The sequence below is a fragment of the Sitodiplosis mosellana genome, unplaced genomic scaffold (assembly GCF_009176505.1).
Source record: "Sitodiplosis mosellana isolate CC-2019 unplaced genomic scaffold, AAFC_SMos_1.0 Smas_scaffold_4589, whole genome shotgun sequence".
NCBI classification, from domain to species: Eukaryota; Metazoa; Arthropoda; class Insecta; order Diptera; family Cecidomyiidae; genus Sitodiplosis; species Sitodiplosis mosellana.
Genome location: NW_022599831.1, coordinates 4206 through 11120, shown reverse-complemented (window position 1 = coordinate 11120; position 6915 = coordinate 4206).

Genomic DNA, 6915 nt, shown 5'->3' with positions numbered 1-6915 from the left:
TGTAGATATTAGTGGTCGGGAATAAAAATGACTAAAGTTGAACCACTTATGGATAACCGTAACACAATATTCTTGATTTTTAAAAGTGCAACATAAATTCTGTTCGGCTGTAAGTGAATCGTAAAATATCTGTGGACTATAGAAATCGTGTTTCACTTTAATTGAAGCAAAAATGTTCGATACACTTTCAAGTCCATTGGAATGATGATTCATTTTAATGTTTGTTTTGGTTGTGATTTGGCTTCGGAGTGAAAATTAAGTGATAAGGAGCGCGAATTTCGATGTGCCGATAACACCATTGGATTGGGCACATGAAATACTGTATGAGAATCGAAAAAAAAAAATTTAACTTTTTTTTTCGATTTTTGCCTGTTTCCGATATTCTACATGGGAAGTTTGTATGAAAACCTCGGAGCACCGGTGTTTTACCCGTATTGTTATACACATCAACAAAGCAGTCAAGCTTCACCGTTTAAGCATGAATAAAAACAAAAAAAGCAATAAAATGAAAAAAAAGGGTCTTTTATTTAAAAATTCTTATTTTCAGGATTCTTTTGTCTTCTTTGTTTTCATCTTCTTTGTGTTCTCTTTCTTTTTTTGTTTACAGCACTCATGCTGCGCGTCTTTGCATATACCTAACATTGAGAGCATTGAAAAACACGAAAACAATTCGAGCTATTTTTCGCGTTTTCCACGTTTCTCGCGTTTTCGCGTTGCGTTTCTCGCGTTATTCGCGTTTTTCGCGTTTTTCACGTTTTTCGCGTTTTTCGCGTATTTCACCATGAAGTAGACGCATAAATGAATCGACTTCGAAAAAGAGAAAAGAGGCAAAAAAGCCTGTCCAACATGCCGTCGCAGATTCAAAACAACGCGAGCAATTATTATTTCATAGAATTTGAACAAATTAAGAATTAAGTTTAACTGAATTATGTAAAAACAACTGAACGATTCATGTCTTTAATTCAATTCATTCAAATAAATAAAAACAGAAAACAATAAAATAAAAAAAACGTCTTTCATTTCAAATTTCTTATTTTCAGGTCTCTTTTTGTTTTTAGGTTCTCTTTATCTTCTTCGCTTTCTTCTTTGTTTCTTATTTTCAGGTCTCTTTCTTTTTCCTCTTTGCTTGACCTTCCCTTTTGTCTTCGTCTTCTTTTATTACACAGCATGCATGCTGCGTGCATGCTGTTACTATTGTTGGAATAATAAAACGCGAAAAACGCGAAAACGCGAAAAACGCGAGGTAATTAGCGTTTTCGCGTTTTTTCGCGTTTTGGAATGCCCTTTTTTATACTACTGACTATAAAGTACTGTTTGAAACTCAAAAATAGTTTGAGGCAAATTTACACAAACACACTCACACGGGAGGGATAGGGGAAGAGAGAGACATATTCGCGAAAATTAGCGATGAAAAGAGATAAAAAGGAGAGTGTTACGATTTGATGAGAAAAAAGTGGAGAAGCAAAACCGACGTAAAACCAAAGTGAAAGAAAATATACAGTGGCGTCGCTGATGATGGTGGTGGTGGCAGCAGCGTCACTGCTTCAGCTGCTGTTGCTGTGCTGTTACTTTTGCTGGATGCGAACCTCTCACAACGATCACATCATATGCCGCAATCTATTACACATTCGCTCGAATCAAAAATCGTGCGCGTAACAATGGCACACATAAATTGGATTTGCGAAAACAATGTATGGAAATGTACAAAAGAAAACGAAGCTAATTCAAACATTTCATGTTTATGCGGTACGAAAGATAAACTTTATTAAATTTATCTCTTCATGAATTTTTCACCAGCACACACATTCGACCATATGTGTGTTTGTTGATCGAGCGGCGGCAAAAGAGGGGATGTGCACAATCGAAAATGTGTTTTAAAGTAACCGGAGAACAGGAAAAAAATGAGATTAGAATTTTTTCCCTCTTCAACTTATTGAAAGCTTTCGTTTCGATTGAATGACGTAGCTAGAGAGTGAAGTGGAGTGTATCGGCAATCGTAATCTTAATAGGAATTCGATTTTGTGTTTGTTCTGAATAAATTCCATTAGTAATCACACATATGGAGGGACAGAAAAAGTTGATTCGCTTCTCTTTTTCATTCTTTGCGTAAGAGCCACAACACAACGGAGAACCAAAAAGAGAGAGAGAGAGCGAGAACAAGCGAGCAAGCGACCGAAAAAAGTGAACGTTTTTATTTCATCATTCGAGTGGAATTCAGGAGCGGTGGCATTTGCATTTTGCTTTCCAATGATGCGTATGTGTGTGTTTGATTCATCTCTTTTTCGGCATGGCACACGCTTTTCGTCAAGTATGTGAATTTACGATTTTACACCGAATTTGTTGGCGCGTTTTGAGTTAGATCAACCATTGAGATTTCCACACAGACAAGCTTCATTTAAAGAGAAAAAAAAAGAAACAGTCATTCAGATAACAAGTGCGACAAAGCGTTTTTTGCTTCGAAATTTGCATATGTGTAGTAGTAACAACAACTAACAGACATTCTAAATATATTGAGTATATGTTGTCCGCGTCGATTTTTCTGTTTCTCTTCCGTTCAAAAATTTTGCGGTACTGTTGAAATTGCACACATTAAAAGTAATGTGAATGTACCGTGTTTTGTAGCAAGGCTGTGTGTTTCTAAACATACAACGATCCAGTGCTTCAATAGTAAATCGCTATCATTTGCACACTCCATACCATCGGAATGTTTTCACATCTTTGAGTAGAAAAAAATGTTGTCAGTTTGTCGTTTCGTTTCGTTTCGTACACTCCACTCTCAAAACTATACACTTTAGAAACATAAGTAGCTTCTTCTGGGCTCTTCTACTTGTTCACTTTCGCCTTGGTTTTCCATTCCGTCTTCTTCTTGCAAAGGCAAAACCAAATGCACAGAACTTTGAAGAAGAGGGAACGGAAGAGGGAAAGAGAGAAGAAACACAGAATAGCAATGTCTAAAGAGTCGTTCACATTTCTTCGCTTTTTACAACTCTTTTATGCAAATTTTATGGCCAATTATAGCTAAATGGTGTTTGCTTCATTCGAAAAGAAACTAGCAATGGATATAGAAAAAGTATAAAACAACAACTGGCAAAATAGCATAAAACATTCAAAAATGTGTGCGTGTGGCTGAAAAACGAAAACACATATTAATGTAAATAAAATGGCTAAAGCGAATAAAGGGAAGAAACACCAGCAAAAGCTAAGACTATTTACTTTCAGCCATTCTTATATGTATGACATATTCTCGACATCTTTTTTATGCGCAACCATTTCGTTTTTTCTCTTCTGGTCGGAGATATAACCAAAATGATTGTTTTTTTTTTGGTTATTGGTTGCGATTGTAAATACCTTTTGTCGGTTTTCTCCTCAAATCTTCAAATCCTTTTCTCTGTTCAACACGAAATGTAGACGATGCCAAAAAACTGGTGCTCCCAATTCAGCGCGGATTAATTTGAGGAGAGGAAAACACAGGTTTTCTGATTTAACAATTTTAAAGGAAAATCTTTTACGTTTTTTTTCGGCGAATATTAACGCAAAGAGAAAAAAAATGATAATTGAAACCCAACTCTAGCATTGGACAGTTTTGTGCTAAGAATTCTCAATACTAATTCGAATAATAATTGGACATCTGCATCATAAAGTTAAAACACTGCAATATATAAAGTTCAATTAACGTTGAGTGCAAGTGTATGTTATAATTTTGCACAGTATAAAAACCATAAATGATATGGTCTTTGAAGTTGTTCTCTTCTCTCATATGAAATTCGGTTAAATAAATAATAAAGATTAACTCGACCAATATTGACTCGAACAATATAAATGCACCGGTCCATGCAGCTTGAGAACATTTTGTTTGTTTGTACGTAGAATTCAGAAACATGCTTCCGTGTTGATGAAAACACCATGTTTAAATTGAAGATCATGACAAAATCCATATGTAATAAAAGTGTATTAAAAATTCAAGTCGATTCAACCGATTATTCACGTAACTTTCGATAATAAACAATTTCAAAATTGAAACAACCTTCACAAATTTCGAGACGAAAATCGTGTAATAAAATCACTTGCTTCAAAGTTAATTTCAATTCAATTGCATTAATCCGTTCAATTTACATCATCCGACGATATTTATTGTTCCCATTACAATTGAATGTGATGCCGTTAAAGAGGCTTTAAATTCAACATACAACCACTTTGAACTAGCTCCACTGCTTCTTAGCTAATTGTAGTTTTACGGCATTTAAAATACACAAAAGCGCGAATATCCATTGTTGATTTGCTCGTATGTGTTCGTTCGTCTTGTTTTTCATGCGATTGAAGTTTTGTAGAAGAAAAAAACAAACAAAAATAGAGAGATAAGGAGAACTGACTCTGCTCGTTGCTCTTGCGATAACGAAAACTTCATTGTATGCAAGCTCATGGGGATTCAGACCCCTTCCAACCTCAACTTAAAATGTGAAAATTTTACATGCTGACATTTCGACAGTGCTGCGAAGGGATTGGGATCAAAAACTTTCAACTTTCACGATTTTCGACGAAAATTTTCTAGATATGTGCACTCAGCACGCAGCGAGTGAGTAAGTGTGTCGAATTGAGTTGGAACAACGAATGAGTTGTGGCATGATTTTTGCTACTTTTCGCCACCATATGATTCTGTGTAGTGTATGTGCTGATGCGCACGTTGCTGTTCGTGCCATCCCACCGAAATGAATAATTTTGAAACGGAAAACTCACAACGTTTTCGTCCTCTTTTTTTAGTGGTGCTAGATATTTATTCACATAGTTAATTGAGTTATACGTGCAAGTACACACACACATACACTTGCCATATAATACACATTCATTTATGCGAGGAGAATGATTCTTCTACCCAGACTAAGTCGTTATGGTTGAGTTCATGCTATTTTGTCAAACATTATTTTCTTAACGCTCATTTGAAAATCAGTTTCCTTTTGCACTTCGGCTTCCGCATTTCTTTGCCAGCTCCTTTTTATTCCCACACTCTATCGGTTTCTGTCTCTTTCATCCAATTCACTGTCGATTTACATGTTGTAAAACATCACAAAAACGCTGATAAGTTGCTGTTTGTTGCGATGGAGAGAGAAAAAGAGAGTTTATTAGTATTTGCTTTGCTCTTTGTTAGTTCTTCACTTCAGAGCTCGAAACATCCAAAAGTGGATTTTCAACACACACACACACACACACACACACACCAGATTCAACCATTTTAAAATGGTTTTTGGTTGTCGCTTCCGAAATATTGAATGTTGGCATGCATGTGTTTGCTTGTGTACGCTTGACATCTGACATTCGACATTATTAATCTTATTAGGAAATCAGTTAACGTTAAATGCATCTGCTAATTAAATTTTATTTCAAACGGATTTGCCAAAACTTAACTTTGTCCTTTAAGACAAAATACCCCTATATCATTAGCTCCGGTCTAATTTAAACACCATAGGGGAAGGTGGGGCAAATCGCCGCACTTTCACCCAAAGCCATACATAGCCATGAAAATGAAAAAAAAAAATGAAAATATACCTATTTCCATGTTGTAGCTTGTTCTTTTACCTAACTTTTATAGAAGAACATTTTTTATTTTGACCATCGGAAAAGTTAGTTATGGCCCTCGGCGCGGAAGTCCATTTTTTTGGATTTTCAAAAATGGTGGGGTAAATCGCCGCACCCCATGGGGTAAATCGCCGCAGCTGTATTTTCAGTGCGTTTTATAAGTTTATCTTTGAGAAATTGTTTATTTTATGATTTAATTATCTTCAGACATTCGAATATAAACAATTTCAACCATTGGTTGACTGATTTGAACGTTTCATGACTCTCAAAAAATAAAAGAAAACTAGTACCCAAAAGTGATGAAACGTACCCATTAAATGTTAACAATTTTGAACGTATATCAGTCAAAATTGGGTATTTTTGAGATCTGAAACTTTCTGTCGATAGGAATAGTGCCCATTTACATTGTTCCATCCACAGATATGAGTTATAAGCAGTTTTGAGTGGTTTATTTATCGGTTTGTTCAAACAAAAATACCATTTCTACGGCCATCAGTCTGAGGCTCATGTTGCAGCATGGGAATATCAAAATCAATCCGAGGCTTTGCCTCAACATGCCAAAACTTCTGCCGTTTTCGGATCTTAATTATCTTGACAATTGTTTGAGTTATGCCGCGCACAAGAAATGCGAACGCAGACTCGGATGACGCCATAAGCACATCACAGTTTTGGACATAACTCCGTCGAAAAATAATATTTTTGAGATCTGAAACTTTTGATTGATCGGTATAAAGTCCATCTACATTGCTACATTCACAGATATGAGTTTTGAGTGACCAATTAGCGGTAAAACGCAAAAATGAGGTGCGGCGATTTACCCCATATGTTTGTGCGGCGATTTACCCCACCGTCACTATTTCTGTTTGAAGCCAGATTTAACCACAAATATTAAAATACACTGCCAGCCTCCGGCCGTAAGGGCTTAATGTGAAACGTGCGTAGAACTCGGGCTGAAACCTAATTCGGGTTTGTCATAAGAATCGCGAGATGGTGGATCCTAACTTCGACTTGCATCATTTCTACTCAATTTGACTTCAAATCGATACACTAGAGGTACCCTTCACAATGTTGATCGGCATATAAGCCATATATCAATGGATAGGGCATATCAATGCCCATCATCTGGCAAAGTTTCATCAAGGCCGAACGTCCAGTTTCCCCGTAATGGGGCTTCAAAATTGAATTTCCAATACTTTTCTCTAAATTTCTTCATTACGACTTCAAATCGATACACTAGAGGTACCATTCACAGTGTTGACCGGCATATAAGCTATATACCGTTTGATAGAGGATACCCAGGCCCATATTCTGGCACATTTTCATCAAGGTCCAACACCCAGTTTC